The sequence below is a fragment of the Protopterus annectens genome, chromosome 11.part0, assembly GCF_019279795.1.
Source record: "Protopterus annectens isolate FY-2018-M chromosome 11.part0, PAN1.0, whole genome shotgun sequence".
NCBI lineage: Eukaryota > Metazoa > Chordata > Ceratodontiformes > Protopteridae > Protopterus > Protopterus annectens.
Genome location: NC_056745.1, coordinates 817,970,788 through 817,992,882, shown reverse-complemented (window position 1 = coordinate 817,992,882; position 22,095 = coordinate 817,970,788). Strand labels below are relative to the sequence as shown.

The 22,095-nt window shown below is 35.2% G+C and overlaps 1 protein-coding gene across 1 annotated transcript in view; it reads right to left on the bottom strand.

Annotated features, from left to right (window-relative positions):
- LOC122815596 (serine/threonine-protein kinase 33-like) overlaps nucleotides 1-22,095 on the bottom strand; it is a 1,042,607-nt gene that overhangs the window by 1,000,144 nt on the left and 20,368 nt on the right. The gene's annotated exons all lie outside the window — the stretch shown is intronic.

Here is a 22,095-nt window from a genome sequence, read left to right as displayed (position 1 = left end):
ACCTCTATGTTTATAAGAATTAAACGTATAAGTACGACACACAGTTGCATTCCATCATATTTTGCTCTCATCTTTTTGAGCATCCATAATTTCTTCACTAAGGGTTTCTTCAACTATACCCCTGGGTGTACTCTTACCATAAATGTTTTCTTTAACTCCTGATAAATTCCTTCAAATTGCTCACTGTCTCTGGTTAAATGTTCAATCCCTTTATCCTTACTTTTTACCACATTTTTATTTGTGTGGAAGTATGTATAATTTTACAATATAATGACACATTATTAGCAGCATTATGTGATACTCAGATGCTTAATTTACATTTTATTGCATTTTATACACTACAGTATCCATAAAGTTATACCTCTTATATAAACCTAACTTATAAAATCCAAAAAATAGGTTCTACAATTCAGGTGCAACAAAAATACATCTAACTCATCCAAATAGAGAAAATGTCATTAATAAAATTAATATAAAACTAAATATCTGAAACTCCACCCTTTCTCATAAATATGACTTTTCTCAAGATGTCACTGATGAAGTTTGGAGCCATAGTTTCTCCTATAGCAACCCCAATCTTTTGTTGGTAGAACTAACCTTGAAATAATAAAATGTTGTTAAAAATGTTATTAATACATTTATATATAAATCTTATTACCTTAACAGAATATTCACTGTCCTTTAACATATATTACATAGCCATTCTATCCCTATGTCTTGTAGAATCATTGTATAGAAAGAAGTAACATATATAGTAATCAGTAATTTGCATTCGCCAACTGTTACAGATAACACTATCTTTAAAATGGAAATAATCTCTAATATAAGGTTTACTTTTAACTGCTACCTCCTTTAATGCTTTGTCCACATAAAAGGTTAAAGGTTTGGTTTTAGAACCTTTTTTTAATACTATCAGGTGTATGAACAGTGGTTCAACCTGATGTTTGTGTATTATTATTAGAAAAAGGTATCATAACTATGTAGCACTGAAGATAGGCAAACCATAGCCATTAACAGGCTACAGTATGCTGCACCACTGTAAAACAATGAATAAATAAAAATACTTTTTTGATATGGTGAGACTGAAACAAATTATTTAAAAAAGAAACAAACAAAAATGCTTGGCAATCTGAACAGTACCCTTAAATTGCAACATACTTTATTAAAGACTTGGTTGAGTGCTTTTGTCTAAAATACAGAAATTCTTCAGAACATTTTACAGTTAAAAATACAACATAATCACATGACAGCACCTTATTAAACAGCTAACCCTTTCTAGTTTTGCAACAGTGTGGTATTTTATAGACTAAAATACAATTAATACAATGTTAAAATCACTGCAACACTGTAATTATGTAAGACAATTGTATAGAAAATTAGTAATGTAAATATATATAAGTGTAAATATTATATAAAAAGTGTAATCCTCAAAGTTTTACAGCATACATTTTTAAAACACTTTGGATGCCATTGCAATGATTTAAACCTGGAGGAGGTGGACCAACATTTCATCTAAGTCACACTAACCTTTATTATTTAATTTTTGTCTCCCAGCCACCCCTTGTTGTGCCAGCCATGATCCCTTTGAGTACAGACGATATAAACTTGCTAAATTCTGGACATTTCTGAATGTGCCAACATATTGCATTATTTTCATCATTTCAGTAATATTATAACTATGCTTATTCATTTTTTTCTTAAATTTCCTTCATTTTGTCAAAATAAAATGCCAGACTGGTGGCACATTTTGCAAGATAAACTACTTTTTTACTACCATGGTTATAATACTGAAAGTACCTTATTGTTTTAGAAATGACGATACTCACCTTGTCACTCTCATTAATAAATTTACAGTGTTCACACAGACTGTATTTCTATTACTTCCTATAATATCTCCTTTTATCTTTCTTAACTTATCCTTTTTAGTTGAGCTATAGTTGTAAACAAAATATGCCCTGTCTCCTAGCCTACTCTCAAATCTTTGAAATATGCAAGAGATCTTCAGACATTTATTATATTTTAATAGTATTTGAATCTACATTATAGTATTAAATAACAGCTTTCTCACATAATTTATTGTCATCATTAATTTGACAAAATCCCAAACGACCAGATCCTAATAAAGGAGTAAATGTAGTAGATCTACCTTTAATAATTTTTCCTTTACTTCCATTAGCAAATCTCATGACCTCTCCAAAGGAACATATTTACATGGTTATCAATTTCAACCTGAAATACTTTTCCATCAGTTATAATTCTTGCTAACTTCACCATCTGCCTCCTCACAAGACTCATTTTTACTGCTTAGGGTGACTCTTAGAATAATGCAAGAAGGAGATGGGAAATGACTGGTATAGATGTTAAAGTAAATCTTCTTCTAATAAAACCCTTTTGATAGTAACCTCCAAATAGTGAACTGATATATTTGAATATAACTAAATCTCAACAAGTCAGAAGTTGTTTCCAACTAATTAGAAAAATTCAAATAGATTGTTCTCTGTACCTATCCATAAAATACATATGCTATCCAAAAGATCTGCATACATATTCCAAAAAGTTGCACATTTTTAATTAAATACAAACTTCTACTGCGGTGGTGCTGCGGTAGCGTTGTTGCCTCACAGTAAGACATTGTCCTGTTCGACTCTCAGCTAAAGCGTCTTCTGTGTGGAGACATGTGTGAATGGGCGTACCTTCGTTGAAGGTTGTGCGTCAGGGCTGGCAACTCGGCACGTAAAAATCTACTGCCAATCATTAGCGGACCGAAGTTCCGCTGTGGCAACCCCTAACTGGGAAAAGCCGAAAGACACAACAACAACAACAAACTTCTTTTCTCAAGGCCTCATCACCAAAGTATCATACATGGGAGCACAAGCCACCCTACAGCTATGCCTCCCCCATAGTGACTCTGCTCTTTTGGTGAAAAAAAAATTCCCTTCAAAGTACATAGAGTTGTTGCTGACACTATTTCCATATACTCAGTTAGTATTTTAATATTCCTCATCCTCATCTCTATCTCATCAGTGGGGCCCTGGCTAGAACATGATACAGAAAATTGATTCCTCATTCTCTCTTGTAGCACAGTTTGTCCAGGATAAGTTTTCTTTTGATTCAGTAATCTCTCGGAATGTCATACCAGTGGAAATTCCAAATGGTCTTTCAGTAGCAAATCATCTGAATAAAACAATGTTATTTTTATCATTGCATTCATCTGGAATATACTTTGTTTAATTCCTAGTTCTTCTCATATTTATCATAGACTTTTTTTGGCAATAGTTAAGCTCTTAGGTTGTGTTAGTTCCTACAACCACAATCCAGCTTTTTGATAATTGCATTTGACATTGTTACAATGTTTCCACTTTAGAAATATACATGTAATTATCACTCTCATTGCGTTTCAAACAGTAAATCCTTAGTAATCACTCAGGGTTGAAACCTCAACAGCCAGACCAGACAGTTGTTTCTCATTGCCTTTTATTAGGAAAAAAAAACATTAAGAAACACCCCTGCTTGTCAAAAAAAATCTTCTAGTTCTTACAGAAGTTCTGAGCCACAAATCAGTCCATTTTGGAAACTTCCAGATATTCAAACTCTTCAGGACCACTATAACTCTAATATGTTACAAATGGCTCTATGTTAAGGTCACAGTCTCCCTTAGAGGCATGGATTTAAATCCCATTTCTGACAAATGAGCTTGGGGAGTCATGCTGGCACAGCAAATAGCATTGTTGCCTCATAGCAAGAAGATCCATGGCTCAATTCTTGGATGAGGTGCCTTCTGTGTGGAGTTTGCATGGGTTTTCTCTGGGTGTTCCTATTTCTTCCCACATCCCAAAAACATGTAGTAGGTGGACTGGACACTCTAAATTGGCCATATGTGTGAGTGTGCATGTAGTGTGGATGAACTACCACATCAAAGCTGGCCACCCAGCAGTATAAACCGTGGCTCTAGATGATTGTCACTGTTGACCCCATATGTAAAAATGGGAAATAAGGGTTGTGGATGGATGGAGATTGTAAAATAAAATGTCTAGTTGCAAGCTCCAACACATTTTTTTCAATTTAGTCTTTATGGAAGTAAGACTACTGCTTTCAACCATAACAGTACTCTGCAAATTTAATGTAATCCAAACCAGAAGTCCAAAGAAGGTAAACCGTTTCCTTCACTCCTCAAATTGTCATTAAACTAATGATTATGAGCTTTAATGTTTGTAAACATGCCATCATTCAGTACTACTTGCTCTAAACGTTTCTCTGTATCTTATATTGTGTTTGGATGGAAGCGTTTTCAATTTTTCCATTCCCACTTATCTTACTTAAGATGATTTGTGTCTGGCATTACTCACTGGCCAGGTTAAAGTGGAGAGGATACCTAGCTTATGACAGCTTTTGGAGGTGTAATGCTTGGGATGCCACTTATTTCTATATGATATAGTCCTGTTCATTTATTACCTGGATATGGGTCAAAATGTGTCATTCCATTTATTGGGCCTCATAGGCTACTATACTGGGTTTGGAAGATAGCTTATATTAGCTATTTGGTCTTAATAGGGGGCACCATGATCTCAAGTGATGTCTGTCTGGCCATTAGGTTGATAGTAGTCATGGGGCTTGCTGTAATATTTCATTTTTGGAAAAATCAGGGAGTGACTGGAGCCAAGAATTTAGTAGATATCTTAACAATTCTGTTTTTCTTGCTAAAAAATGAATAAGAGGTATGGAGTTGTTTTGGACAGTATTTATTAATTGTGCGGTAATTCAGTATAGGTAGTCAGGTTAGTCAGATATACACTAAAATTTTATGGCAGACACTTTGAGCTTAATGAGTTTTATTTGGTTATTTCTATCTAAGTTTCATATTATTCTGGATGTTCTTGTTTTTTACGCACTGAGGTAAGTTGGTTGGTTAATAAAGTTTTTTTTGTTTTGGGGAAAAAATAAAAAAAATTATACTTGCTGTTTTACCCCTGGCTACGATCTCCACTTGCTGAAGTTAGTGGATATTGCCCATCACCATCTATTCATTGACATAGATGTACCAAACTAAATATTTGGGTCAGCACTTTTATTTATCAAGTAGTTTCACCCACAACAGTGGCCACTTCCAAGGAATTGCTGGCAGAAGTCCTTTCTCCACTAGTAGAAGAAAGCAGTTCATGAGAAAACACAACACAGCATAGAGAGGATGTTCTCTGTATAAGAAACCAAGAAACAGAAACACTGGAATAGTTTGCCAAGTAAAAGACATTAATAACCATAATAAAATGCTGTGGAATCAGAACAATTCCCTTAAATCACTGCACTGAATATTAAAATCTTGGTTGAGTGCTTTCACCCATAAGACTGGACCTTTTCAGAATATTTTACGTCTCCATTGTCAGTTAAAATACACAATTACATAACAAGAACTAAGTCAATAGCTGACCAGTCCTAGTTTTAAAACAATACAGTATTCTGCAAAAGAAAATAATAATTATAATAATAAGAGAATTAATACAATGTTGCCATCAATCCAACATTGTAATTATGTAAGAAAATTGCATTACATTGTAATTAAAATAGCTATAAATATAAATATAATGTTCAGAGCTTCATGACATACATTTTAAAACACTTTGGATGGAAATGCAATGGTTTAAATCTGGGGAAACTGGCATTTTGCCTATGTTGCTACATTAAATTATAATATTCAATTTTTGTCTCTCAGGAACCCACTGTAATGCTGACTGGAACCCCTTCAATACAAAAAATGTATACTTTTTATACCCTGGCCATTGCAGAGCATGCCTACTTAATGTGTTATTTTCATCTATTAAACAATATTATAGCTATGCTCATATATTCTTTTTCTTTGTTATCTCCATTTTGTCAACAAAATCACAGTTTTTGTAACAATAAATAAGTCAAGTTGGCTACCCATTACAGCGAGCGCCTTGTTCTCATTTAATGTTCTACTAATCATGTTAATTTGTGTACATCTATTGCCATCCACCTAAAAAAAACAGATATGGAATACTCTCTCCACTGTCTTTGTAACAATAAAAGTGTAAAATGTCATAGACCATCTTTTAAACTGACAAACTGCAAAATAGCCCTCTCTAAAATATCTCCAGCTACATGGACAAATCATGCAGACAATCTAAGATCTAGAACTATACATTATAGCATTGAGAATGTATTAAAAAGGCATCTGATATATGCAAACGTGCCTAATTTAGCAAGCCAGGTTAATTTTCGATTCACCTTGCTGTTATCCAATACAATACAATATAATTTCTCTGACTCTTTGCCTTTGTAGTATTGATTGTGTTCTATCTATAAATGAAATATTTACTTGTTTCTTATAATACTACCCAGCTTACAAACTACTGTAAATGACATTAACTTATGGTTGTAAATGTTTCACTTAATTACTAGATTTACTTAATGGATTTAACTGACATAATAACTGTAAAAAAAAAACAGACAAAAAATACATATATATATATATATATATATATATATATATATATATATATATATATATATATATATATATATATATCTACACATACATACATACATATAAATATATATATATATATATATATATATATATATATATATATATATATACATATAAATATATATATATATATATATATATATGATTGCCTCAAAAAATATTGAATGCTCAAAACAGAAAATTAAATAATGATCGAAAACACATATAACAAAGCTATTTATTTATTTATTTATTTATTTGCAGGGAGAAGAAACCCTGCACCACCCACACCTCTACTAATTTTATATATTTACATATATATATATATATATATATATATATATATATATATATATATACCAACTATAAGATCAGACAATAGCAGTATAAGGGCAAATTCCCCATCCCCACTGCAATGTGATCTCACACAAAAGGCAGCAGGCTAAAATACCATTAAAGAAAGCGTTCGCTGATATGAACATTCATTACTGACAGCATTAAAAAACATTTACTTATATGACTGTTTGCTCCTCGAAACTGCAATCATGTGTATGTGTGTGTATATATATATATATATATATATATATATATATATATATATATATATATATATATATATATATGGATCTACCTTACAAGCTCGACACTTCACAAGATCGACATTTAGAACGCCGAGACCACAAGAAAGAATCTGCAAAAACACGGAAGTTCACATGCCCAACAAACCACAATCCCGACAGTTAACAAAAGAAATAGTTCGCTGTTCCACACAGGACACACACAACACAAGCACACCAACAGCCTAAAAACCTACACTACACTACACCTTACACATAACTATCTATGCACTAAACTTAACCCAAACCCTAACCCTAAGGTCCGTCACTATTGCACACTTACCTTACCCACACCTTAACACTAACTCACTTAATCCACCCCTAACCCTCAAGTCCCTCACTATCACACGCTTGCCTTACACACACCCTAACCCTAAATCCCTCACTATCGCACATACACCTTACCTGCACCTTAACCCTAAATCCCTCACTATCGCATACTTATCGAGTCATGCTCACACGTTTCCCATGTCGCTGTTTTCGCTGTTGGGATTACAAGTTGTCGGTTATCTGCTCCGTCGGTCTTGTGGTCTCATCATTCTAAAGAAGTGTCGAGCTTGTAAGGTAGATCTGTATAAATATATATATGTGTGTGTATATATATATATATATATATATATATATATATATATATATATATATATATATATATATTATATATATATATATATATATGTGTGTGTGTATATATATATATATATATATATATATATATATATATATATATATACACACACACTAACACACACACACACACACACACACACACACACACACACACACAAACACACACTATTCCACCAATAAATATTACAGTGATATTTTGTTGATCACTGTTTTATTTTATTTTCATATTTTCTTGTTCTAAGAATCCCTCAAATGTATGGTTATTGTACTTACTTTGTACTTGCCAGGTACAATGGGTAGTTCTACAATGAATTTGTGATCTTACATCCAGTCCTCAAGTCTTTTTGAAGGTAATGAGAGAATTCCTTTATCTGACATTGATTAGTTATTTTGACTGCTAACTGTTTATGAAGCTTTTCTCCCCAGGCCTCTGCTCAAAAGTTTGGACTTCCTGAGTAAACAAATGCAAGCAAGCAAATAAACAGATAGCTAGACAAACAGACAAAAATATATAAGACCTCAGAACACCTCTGGGTTGTCTAGTAATACTATCTAATTTACTTTGAGCAAAATCCCCTCTGTGTCTCTTGAGAATGGTGTACATTCTACAGATTATGATGCAGTGGTGCAGTGGTAGCATTGTCAGCTCACAGCAAGAGGTTCACCAGTACGATTCTCACCTGGAGTGTCTTCGGTGCAGAGTCTGCATATTGTTCCTGTGCTGAGTGCCTACTGTGCAGAGTCTGCATATCCTCCTTGTGTTCATGTGGGTTTTCTCCAGGTACTCTGGTTTCCTTCCACGTTGCAAAGACATGCATCTGGAATGTTTCTCCTCAGGTCTCCACTTAGAATTGGCTTTGTTCCAAGTTGGACTTTCCCAGTAAACAAATGTTAAATAAAAAAAAATACTGAAAGGGGCTTCTGCCCTCTAGCACCTTCTATCAGTAACAAAAACAGGTAGCTGCACATAGCATACATTAGATAGAGATACAGGTGTGGTGAGGTGGTATGCTGTCTCAGCAGTCCACACTGATGAGGAAGAAAAATGATTCAATGTCAACAAGTAAGAGGTGCTTTATGCAGGTGGAAATGTTATGCTACGCTATCAATGGAAGTTCAGTAGTCTTCAGAATATAATACAGCTAGTGCAGTAAACTCTGTCTGAGCATAAACAAATGTTTTTCCACAAACGTTATCATAATGTTCTTTAAGTACATAAAAAATTGTTTCCATAAATGTTATTGTGGTTTCTTTTAAGCCTCAACTAGCCAGAAAGTGGTTTTACAAATGTGAAGTTAACTTAATAGCTTCATGTCTCCCTCAACATTTCCATTTTATGTACTCTACTTTCCATTCAGTTTCCACCCCATCTCCTGTCAACTTTCTCACTACATGCTATCTCTTACTGATACCCTCATTATCCTGACTAATGTCTTTTATTCACTCACTTCCTCAGTGTTATGCTTGCCATTTTCAGAGACCTTAGTTGTTCTTAACTCCTTCTATTACCACTATGAACCCCCCACACACACACACACTTACAATCTTCTTACCTCTTTCCCTCCTACTCATTTGTTTCTTCTGCTTCTTTTCAACATAAAGTCCACTGAATATTAAATTACTTGGCCTGTTTTTTTTTCTCTGCCTTGCTTTTGGTACAGAAAAACTGCTATAGAAACTTGGTTGTAACTGTTATTGGTTATTGGGACATATATAATCCACTTATACAAAGTTTAATGCCCTTTAGTTAGCTTAGCCATGCAACACAACAGATACGTTTGTTAATTCTCCCTAGAAAGTAAACTATTACCGCATATTCCAGGTATGTATTCATAATTGCTCATTCAATCCTCAAGTCTGTTTGAGAGTAATGAGAGAACTGCTTTATCTCTTATGCAAATGGAGTCTGTTCTATAGGTACACTAGATTAAATATTGTTACTGAGACAGAGGAGGTTTACCCATTTATAGCGGATATTACCCATATTGTTGGTTTTATGGAGGTGGAGAGAATGTCAGTTAATATGCTTTGGAAATTTGCATTTTTCTGTTTTTTCTTAGTAAAAAAGTTAACTTTGGATATATTTAACAGTCGTTGTATAGATAAATGACACAGACTTGTGTTCTCAAAGTAACAATATGCATACTAAACCAAGTACTATGCAATCCCCTGTTGTCTACTCTCTGGCAACATGACTCAGCAGTCTGTTCTCACCTCATCTGTTGCCAGTCTGATTATATTAAGTGTTCTATGGCAATTTAACAACTGCTTTATGCTTACCAAATGTTCACTGCTTCTACCGGTTGAGACTACAAACTGTCAGAAATGTAAATATTTAAGAAACACAGAGACAGACTTTTCACATCAGCTCACTATTGATAAGCATCATACATTCACAACACCACATAACCAAAATCAATCACAATGCACCACTAGGCCTATAACTTATGCTGAAGATATAAAGAAAACGTTGTCAAAACCTCCTTTTACACACTTTAAAATATCCTGGCCTCCAGTACACAAGGCAATACCTACTACTTCTCCACTCACACATCCTACAGCTCTGCACAGCTTGCCCAAGAGCCATCAGCAAAGTAGACTTAAGCCCATAAGGCCCAATAAGTCTCTTTGCAAACAAAGAAATGTTTTGGTCATTAGAGACTCCATAGTTAGGTATACAGACTCCACACTCACTGGACTGGAAAGGTGACTGCAAGTTGCTTGTCCTGTGCAAGGATCTGTGATTTTACAAGGACCCTTAAGCAAGGCAAATATTACTATAACGTTGTGTTGGCCATTGTGGGAATGAATAACCTGAGGCACTCCACCCAAAAAGACATGCAGAGAGACATAATGGAACTTACTATGCATGTGTTAGACATTGGAAAGACACAGGTCTTCAGTAGTATCTTGCCTTCACCAAGAAGGATGCCTAGATACCAAGACAAGATAACTGTATTTAATAATTATCTACAAAGCTGTTGTCATTCTAAAGGGGGCAGTATGTGTCAATCTAGGAAGAAATGGTAGATAAGACTTCATGTTTTGCCACCTCTAATATCAGGCCTTCTGCATATTGGCTAAAGCGTTTACTGCCCCAAACAGCATTTTTTAGGCAGAGGCCCCGTACTGCACATTACCACATAACAAGCTCAAATCTAAATTCAGACCACATCATATCAGCATTGCTCAATGCTAGGAGTCTAAATAGAAAGGTGACATAATTTGAGGAACTCAAACAAATTCCTGTTTGCCTATTTACTGAGAAATGGTTTCAGCACAATGAAAGAACTGCTCATCTACCATGGGTTAGCACCTCTCATGGCTTAGGCTCTTGGAAACGTTGGGGAAGTATCTGTCTTTGTTAGAAGCACCATTACTTCACATCAAACTACTCATGAGCTCTTGGAGGTTGAAATTACCCTTAACAAATCAAAGTATTACTTCTGTTCTAGCTATAAATCTCCATCAATGCCCCACGATAGTGAAAATTACCTTAATGCCATTGAGGCATTAAATATCAATCCAAATACCTAATTACCCAAGCATTGATTGACACACTTGCACCTCTAAACTAGCAATGCTAAACATGTCCTAGACTTTGTTAATACCATTGTAAAACTACCTACAGCAGGCTCTGACATCTATGACCTGGTCTTTACCAACCTATCCCCAGCTTATACCCAACCCTGCACTTCCTCTTCCCTGATTAAATCTGATCACAAATTGGTCATTTTCTCTGTCAGACCTAGTTGCACTATCCTTCAGCAAATGAGACCATCTTTATGGACTTCTCCAGGGGAAACCTACTTCAGCTTGCAGTAGACCTGCAAAATTTCTAACAATCTCTTGCAAATTGAACCAACTGCCACACTCACCTCTGAGTTTTTCCAGCACCTAAACAGCTGCATATAAATGTCTGTACCCATCCGCCCTAAATACAATGGTGAATTGAGGTGTAAACCTCTCTGATGGGACAATTGTATAAATAAATTGTATAACAATGGAGGGAAACTAAGGAAATTGCAAGAAATTCCCATTCCCCTACCTAAAGACCACCCTGAAACATGTCGGCAAGGAACTTAAAAGCATTTGTTAGAAAATGTAAAGCAGAATACGAACTTAAAACCAAATGCAGTTTTTCTTACCATTTATTTTTTAAGTATGAACTAATCTTGTAAAGGGAGCTTTCTTATTTTAAAATGTGTTGTTTTTACTTTAGTTACCTCAGTGGACCAATATTTATTAGGTTTAATACAGTATGCAGATGACATGAAATTTGGTAAACTGATTACATGTGTTACAGATAGGGCATGTCTGCAAAAGAATTTGACTAAATTGACCATTTGGCCACAGGAGAACAATATGCTGTTATATAAATCAGAAACTAAGCATATGAGATTTGGAAGACATAGATTAAAAGGTGAATATTTAATACAGTACACAGTGTTTGAAACTGTAGATTCATTTAAGGACCTGAGTAGATGGGTAGATTCAGCTTTGAGTTTTTCTAATCATATCAACCAATTGGTTAATGATAGTTAATGATGGTTATAGAACTATAGGTTTTATAAAAAAAGATTTATAATGTCTGGGAAATCAGAAATGATGAAGTCATTGTTTGTTAAGTTACATTAGACCTAAACTTGAGTATGGAATAACAATATGGAAGCGTTATACGAAAACAAGCATGAGTATACTGGAAAGAGTACAGCAGAAATATACCAAAGGAATCCATGGATGTGAAAATTTAAGTTATGGAAGACTAAAATATCTGAACTTGTACAGTGTCTCATATAGATATTTAAGAGTAGACCTTATTCAGGTATGTAGGGCATTTACAGTCAACTACCTCTGGGAATGTTTGAGGTTATCAAAAAGCAGTGGAGAATCATCAGACAACCTATGTAGAAGATTCTGTAGGAATGACAAGTGTATTAAATGGTTCTATGAGCGAGCAGATGATGCATGGAATAGACTACCAAATTACATTAAAACAAGCACTGGTTTAGATATTTTTAAGAACAGCCTGGGCACTTATTATGGGAACAACTGTTTTGGTATACTGGCAGACTTGAAGGGCATTACTGCCCCTACTTGAAATATTTAGCTGTGTAAGTTTAATAAGATGATGTTTCTGTTTACTGTATGCCTAGCACATGCCTACTTACTTCTTGATTCCATGTCATCCAGCTCCACCTTCTGACGATGCAGTAGAGGGGAGAAACAGTTTGTGATTGGTAGACATGTTATCTTTTGTCTGCAGCAGATTTTATTGCGAAGTAAAAGGAATGCAGCATAGTCAGTTAGTCAGACAATAAATCAAAACATAAACACGGCTATATTCAAGTGAAAGGTAACAATGGTGAGATGAAACAGTATAAAATTTTTAGTAAGCTATGTAGTGCTTAGTATACAGTGTAATAAAATAGATATAAAACTAATAAACCGTTGTCTACCAATGGATATTTTTAGTGTTAGGGAGAAAACTACAGATTTGTGAATCGCATCAATGACAGCCCAATTGTACTATGAATTCTGTATGCTATACGGCAAGGAATTAGTGCTGGAAAAATATTTGGAATAATTTGCACATCTGCAAAGATGAAAACGCAGTAAAGTGATTATTTCAAGTAGATAGCTGATTGCTACAGTGTGGAATATAGCTGTTTACTAGAGTGTGACATCTGTGTTACTAATTGCAAGCCAAGTATAATAAATTTTACTAAGACTTTATTTGTAGTGCATGGAGTGCTACGATTATGTTCCAATATCAGGAAAAAGATAAACTTAAGTGCTTCATCAGTGCAAGACACAAACTTAACAGCACTTAGGGATGTTTAACAAAAAGCTTCTTAATGGCACATAAGCACTGTTTAGATGGGATCTCATGTTAGCAATATACAGAGAGCAGTGCTTCACAAAATGGGTGCCTCTATAAAAACGTGAACTACAGACCTAAATTTGTACAAAGACATAAAGAAGACTTGCTGAAGGGATACGTTCCTAATGCAGTGTTTTCTCAGCCTGTGGGATAAGTTGTCACTACAGATGAAACAATATGCTACTTTGGTTACCTTTAAGTCTTTATGACTGGCTGGGTAGAAAAATTTACATTGGACTTAGCAGGTAACACCCTGCTCTATTTGGGAGGCCTATGCCTGTCAAATACAGTATTAACAGACCACTTACTGTTTGGAATTCATTGCTTTGAATATCCCCCTGCTGCCTGAATATAACAGAACACTCAGCCTTGGTTAAAATTAATACCAACTGCACAGTGAACTCTGATAATGTTGTATCACAAAAACAATCCCTTTCAGTCCATCAAGTTATGCCTTTAAGAAAGAATTGGTTGACAGCATGGGCATCTACAAGTTCCTACTTAGGATCTGGGGCATCATGCTCCCCAGTGGCCAGTAGGTTTTGAACTTGTTCACCAAATGTATAAAATGATGGATTTATAAACTGAACCTTTGGATACAAAGCTTCACTTTTTTGCTTAATATCCTTGATGTAAGATGATTCCTGGCGGTAGCACATGGACCATTTCCCTTTGTAAACTATACAGCTAGAATTCAGAACACATTTATATTTCCACTCAGACAAGGTGTTAAGTTTTTGGCTTGCCAAAATGGTGGATAAACATCAAAGAGACAGTGACTATCCTCTATGAGGCCTTTTAAGAAAGTGGAAAGTGTAACACATAGCATGCAGCTTCCTGTAAATCATTCATTAGTATTTAAAGTTATATACTCCATATATGACAGTATAGACTACTTCTTCTCAATCTCCTTCTTAGATAGTAATCAGATTGTTAGCAATCTGATTGCAAACAGATTGATAACAATCTGATCACTATCTCAGATGGAGATAGTAATCAGATTACTATAAATCATTTTACATTCAGAAACAGATCTTGTATCTTTTTATGTTATATAAAAGTTAGTTTTAATGGATTACTTCAAATTCAATACTGAAATATTCTGTAATATCAGAGGCCCTGCTGCAACTTTTATGAGGCTGAAGCACTAATAGATAGTATGAGGGATTAAGACTATGAACTACCAAAAAACTACTTTCTGTAGTCCAAAGTTTGACTCCCTCACCCTTGCTTTGCATACTGCATGACTTTGGACAAATCACTTCATCAGACAATGCCCTGGAGGAATTGAGAAATTAGGCTAGGTTCCTCAGTGGTCTTCCAAACTACATGCCTAGTAGTTACCTATGAAACACATATTTTACCATTGAAATCAACTCATCCTCAAATATCTTCCCCTCTTGTCTTTAACTGGGGTACCTGAAGGGAAGAGAAAGTATATTTGACCATTACACCGCAGGCAGTACTAAGAATTTTTCTTTATGCTTTACAACCCACTGGCTGTATTCATGTGCATGGAATGCAATAAAACTACTTGCCAAATACCTCTACAACATTGTAAAACAGGTACTCCCCAGACCAATTATTTTTGTAGTGCTAACCTGCCATGTCTCATTTGTTCCTATTATGGAAAAAACATAGCAGCCGATGAGGAAGGATATGTTGCCTTCAGCCATTTATTTCTTTCCCCCTTCTCCAGCATGCAGCAAACTGATTCAATGGTTCTTGGGCATTTATTCTAGTCTGGGGTCATGGTTTTGCACTTGAGTGATCTTCTTTGGTATCAGTAAGGGGGGGGGGGGTGTATAGTTAGTTTTTATCAGAGTTACAAAATTAAGTAATAGGTGTACCAAAGGGTCAAAATATGAATAGGTTGACAACACAATACACAGCTGAAATTCCTGTAAAATAAGGCACCATGTGCACAGCAGATAAGGCGAATGAGCAACTTACTATACTTACTATATTGGCTATGAGTGGCACTAGCCAAGAGTACTACTTATTTCTTTTCCTTTGTGTTTGCTGAACTTCAAAAACTGATCTTAGCTCTGACCTATATTCTGACAGGAAGGGATTCAGGTATAACTACTGACCATCACCTAGAGAGGTCTGACTTCTGGTCAGAAATGCAGAGTTGTAACTGATGCCAAATCAGTAAATATGTGCAGGGAAAATTAGCTTAGAGTCGGAGCAATCTTCCTGAGTTTGCACCTTTTCCAGCCCTTCAGATTATTATCAAAGTCTAACTTTCAGGCACTGTGCTACGGATTAGCCACAATTGTAATAGATCTGCAAATAAGCCCAACTCTCTTTGGGATCATAACTAAATAGAGTTATATTTCACACATCCTTCTCACCTCTGCAGATGTGCATTGTGGAAAATGGATGATTTACTGCTTTACTGCTTTTGGACTGTCCCCTGCTAGTTTATGGTTTTGACCCACAGCCTATAATTTGTACACATTATATCACAGAATGAGAATAATTCAAGGCAGAACCTGAGGTGTTCCACAGCTGAATTATGTAAGAGGGTTGATAGTTGTCATAAAAACACACAAATGCTTACACAAATTGCACATATACGTCATACTGGACTTCTGCTTAAGGACAAAATTAAATGCCTTGCCTATGCTACAGGGAGATTAGAATATTTAATAAGACCATAGTTAACTTCTACTCCAGAATTTATATTCTTGTCTGCCTGCTTCAATAGAGGACTAGGGTGACATTTTAGAAACAATTGCCCTAGTGTCTTGATCAAAAGAACAACTTGGCATCTCAAAGTTTGACATTATTTCTACTCTAACTTATTTTACCAGCAGTAAGTACCATGGACTGGATGACTTGTCTATTAAAACTCAAGCTATTTTATGTCCTGTTTAAATTCTTCACCAAATAAGGACCTGTATTTTCTAAAGTAATAGAGTCTGTTATATCTGTTATATCCTGCTCCTAAATTCAGATAAAAAAGTCAACCTGTCTTTCAAATGTTTATAACAAGGAATATTGTTGCATGAATTCATAATATGAATAGGAATAGTCAAAGGCAAACATTGGTTTATACGACTAAGTTTTCTTTCAGTTTGAGGTTCCTAGGGCACAAAACCATAATGCCTTACTTGTCTGTTAGAGCCATTCCATAAATGAAGTGTGCTGTGCTCCAGTCTTTTTTTTTGTCATGTGAAATGATCATTTGCTCACATTACTTTGCTATTTCATCAATTAATTTTTAGACTCGGTCTTTGACAGGTTAAGTATAACATTGTGTCACTTTTACACTTTACAGTGATTAACTGTTTATAGAAAAGGTCTGTTTCCAATAATGTTCCAAAAGAAAATGATCAATGAGTTATGTTGTGGTATATGCTTCCTCCCACAATACTATTATTTATAGCAACTTTTTTATTTAACTAAGAATCAAGATATTTTACAGTTTTCCATCTCATTGACTTCAATTCCCTGACAGTAAATTCTCTTTCTGTAGTTCTCTATAGGAAATTACTGACAGCACACTGTTTCCAAGTGTGTACTGACAGTGACTTACTTTTTTTTATATGAGATTTGCAATTCTTCATAAAGTAGATGTGTGACTGCAGATTTTGCAAATAAAATGAGGTACCACATGTAGTGTGAAGGGGGGGTGACTTATTGACCTGCAAAAATGCTTACTTTTGTTTGTTTATTTATTTGTGTGGCTGAGATAATATTGGTGAACTGAGTCCTTGTTGAACTGGGACTCAAAGAGATGATGATACAAATGAGTACTGCTAGTTACTTTTGATTTAAAAAAGAAAAACACAAGTTACAATAGTTAGAAATTTTAATAACCTTTCTATATGACAGGATACAATTTGCACTAACTCCTATTACCTCTGATATTTTGTTGTCAAAGTCAACAGAATATAAGTATTGATATAAGAAATGAATAAAGCACAGGAAGGTCTATTTTTAAAAATATTAAAAAAATCAAATGAAGGGAGCCGTTACCATGTACCATACTGAGATAAACATAGATTTGTAAGAGAAGCAATAATATTATACCTGATTGGCCTGCTCTGCTGGAGTAAGAATCTGTTTGCATGCACCCTAGATCAGTCTGCACATCTTTCTGTACCTCACTGACTACAATACCCTAACAGAAGATTGCTGCAGGTATTAGTAAGTGGCACATGAGGTGATGTTTCCTGCATAGAGGTATAGAAGTATTGCCATTTTTAATGTTTAAGGCTGTCTTTTATTCACATTTGTTTTTCCACTTGTGGAGAAATGGAGTATCTGCTTATATATTTGTAAATTTCATGAATTTTATGTTATTTTCTTGGATTAAGCAATTAGGGATCATTGCTGGAAAGGCTATTCATAATAACTTCCATTACTGAAAATATCTAAATTTCAAAAATTACATCTGCAGTGCATGACATTGGCTATGCGGCTTGAGGCTTCAATCAGTTGCACTTATTTTCTGCTAATGGGTTTCTTCTACTTCTGTAATGAATGTAATTCCAGCTGATATCTGTACTGAAGCCAGCACTTATTTATTGGAAGTCAGTGCCTAATGTCCAGATGTCTAATGTTGTGGCACTCAAGGACTTGACATCAGTCCCCCAGATGTCCAAGGAGTATCATGCAATGCCCTTTGATAATAAAAAATATTTGTCCCAGAGCATTTTGCTTTGCAACAACCTTTTTCTTACCACTTCACATTTTCTACCATTTCAGAGAAAATCCAGAAATTCCAGAAAAAGGTTAAGGCCTCTGTCTCCTCAATCTACTTCTTCTAGCTTTAAAGAACTAGAATATCACCTAGGATTTAAATCAACACTTAGCTTGTACAGTAATTCTAAGGATGAAGACTTTATTTCCATCTGACTTCACCTGATGATATCACTTATTGATCAGTTTTTAATTTAATGAAAGCTCATAGAGGATAATTGCCCCTGGTAAGAATCATAATGCAGAGTTGTGCAGGACTGATATGTCTAAGCCATTAACAGCCCCTCCAATTATCCCATGCATTTAGAAAGTGTGCTGTAACCTGTCTTTAGAGCCACATTCACAACCACCTGTTCCTTAGTAGCTTTCTTATCTCTGTACCATACAGGAACATTTTAAACATCTCTAATGGCTGACCTGCAGTTTAAGACCTAGTTACACAGAAAGTATTCCAAGAAAACTCTGTTTCTAAACAACTTTCCAACTGGCACAGACAGACAGAGAGAGAGAGAAAGAGAGGAGGAGAAGAAGAAGAATCTGAGGCCTGATATAAAATGGAACTTTCTACCACCATAAGTGCTTGGGATTTTAACTACCAGACCTATATAGTATGTTACCTGACTGAAATACTGACGACCCAGCTCATGGCATGTTTCATACTTTCCTAACTGTCAGACTATTCAAGCTGATATACAGACATGATAAACTGAGTAACCATATAGGTAAATGGGCTACAAGAGAGTAAATGCCTAATTTAGGACTACTGCTTGAGATACAGTCATCAGAAGATACACCCTGATAAGAGCACTACACCTTGCAGATGGGGTTAAGGGCAACCCCGATAAGAAGTACTGGATAAACTATTTTTTGTTTGCCCACCCCCACCCTCCCTCACCGAGAACTTTCAGAAAGAACAAGAGGGAAGGAACAAACATGGAGAATGTGGAACAAATGCCTCTCATTTATATTAGAAACCAGCTACACCACACAAAGCCATGGCTTTATCACCACAGAGAAGTACGCAACAGATAACACATCAAAAAGACAAGAAAGGGAACAATAAACTTAGAAATCTAAACACTAGCAGTCTCACCAATAAGTACAAAACATGGATGAAAAGCTTAATACTGACAATCAACTTATCCATCACTTTCACACTGTAACCTACACCCTATCTTTTGGGATTAAGAGTTAACTGTTTTTTCAATGGAATTATATCTAATATTGGGTCTATATTAAAAGTCCAAAACTACAAATGCTCGAGTCTATGTACATCGACACATAAAGGTCGATGTACATAAACAGCGAAACACGAAAACAGTGAAATTTCAAACGCTGAACGTGTTCCGTCATTAGAATGAGCCACACAGCTAAGTAAAAAATAACACTAAATAAGTTATTTAACATGCTTTTGCAGGGGAGCAAGCCCCCCTGCACCCCCACACCCCCCTACCTTAATATACCAACTCCGAGAATGCACTACAGTCGGGAAAAGGATATATTTCCTTATCCCCACCATTGCACTGCTGACCAGGAAACACATTCAGCGTTTGAAATTTCTCTGTTTTCGTGTTTCACTGTTTATGTACATCAACCTTTATGTGTCAATGTACATAGACTTGAGCATTTGTCATTTTGGGCTTTTAATATAGACCCCTGATATCAACAGACGGATGAGCTAATGATGTAGTCTCAACAGACTGCACAAGAAAATTCTGCTCAGCACCAGTTCTGTAATGTAGTCCATTCATTCAGAGAGCTATAATGCACTTAGCTTTACCTCTAATTTAACAGCTACTAGACAATCATGCCATTAAAACAGTCCATTTAGAAGAACAAGGAAATCTATTCAAAAACTTTCTCAGTTCCAAAGAAAAAGGAAACTTGGATTGGTAGAAGGCTAGGTTTGAGTTCCCAAGCTTGTAAGGTTATTAGAACAAAAGGTTCAAAATGTCAGTACTATAGCCTATTGCTCTTGAAAAATGAGTGGATCTGTTTTACCCCTTGAAGTGACAATTGCTGATAATCATATCATCTTCAAAAGCATTTGCAGATCACACATTATTTCCACTCTAATTTTCCAAAATTGTGATTTGACCAAGCCAAGTACATGTAATTAATTTTACTGTTATAGTGATCATTTAACATGTGCAGATGTGTAACATCTATAAGCTATGCCATTCATACTTTATCACCTTTTCTCACTGATATGTTATTTTCTCGCCACTTCATATCTAACTATTCCGCCTCTCCATCTCCTAAGGTCCATAACATTCTGACCACACTGTGCCACTATGTCTTCTTACACTCCATTTATGTTCCACCTTACCTTTTACTCGAATCTTTCATCTCACTGCTTCTGTCTTAACTTTTAGATATACATAAGGACTTTCTTTTCTCATCCATAAAGCTGTCAGTTACAGGAAATTAATATCAATTGCTGGTCTTTAGCGTATACTATTTGGACATTGTATTTGCTTAGCAAATGGTTGTCACATTTCAATATTGGAATATTCTGGTGAATGCATATTTGCAGTCAAGTTATGTTATACATTAGTTTGTTGTCTACCGTTTGTACATTATTTACCAATGTTGATTTATAGATGTATTCTTCATGGTCATAACAGTTTTGCAGGCTTTATGTCTCCATTTAAAATATGTTTTGTCCACAAGCCCCCTCTGAAATGGGTTGTGTCCAGTAGAGTTAACCTAGGCCAACCCAGTCAATTAACTATAAATATAATAAATTAATAAAAATGAAAAAAATATTTGATGACTCTGAGTATACAGCTTGCCTATCTACATCCACAAGGCCAACAAATATCTCAGGTTATTTGTGGGATTTCCATTAATAATAATTGACCTTCTTGTCATGTGGCTTTTCCTGCAATCTATTTTCCTGGAGTGGGAATAGAACCTACTGCCTTCTGCACTAAAAGACCATATGCTACCTGTTGTGCCACTGACATTGATTGGATTATTAATTAAAACCAAGTCTATATATTGCAGAATCCTCTTTTAGTAACGTGAATTTATTAGAATGAGTTACAAATTTAGAATGAAAAGAGCACAGGTTTTAGGTGCTCGTAGATGTCAGATGTTTGCATGCAATCATTCAGAGTGAACTTTTCATGCTAACAGTACTACATTGTATCCAGGTGGTGCCTGAACAAACTGCTTACCTCTATGTTCAATTGTTTTGAGCCATAATTATTTATTTTATTTGGATAACAACGGTGCCTGCAAGAGCAGCAACATATAATGGCAGTGCCATATGTTCCTGGGTATGCGTTTTTTTAAAGTTTTATTTATGTTCTCAGAAAAAAAGTGATATGGAAATATCTTGGTAGGAAGTGATGTTTATGGTCAGCCCTTGGTGATTTTACTGCAGGTGAGACTGTGCAAATGCAGTTTGTATAGCTCCCAAATGAGATTTCAAAATAAATTATCTACATGTCACACTAGACAGACAGGTAGGCAGTTGTGTAGGGAAAACATGTGCAACATGGAAGACATTCAGAACAGCAGTGATGAAGCATTGCTGGAGATTAATATAAATAAATGAGTTGTTTTATAGCAAGTTATGGAGTTTGCAAAGGGTGCAACAGGTAGAAATGAGTAGGTAAATAAGCAAGAATTTCAAAAGGTGAGTTATAATTAAGGGAGGGAAAGTATATGTGTTTTCAAGACATACATTCTGCACCAGAATAAAATGACTTTTTCTGAGAAGATGGTTAATATAATTGGCAGAAATTTTACAAATTTGATGA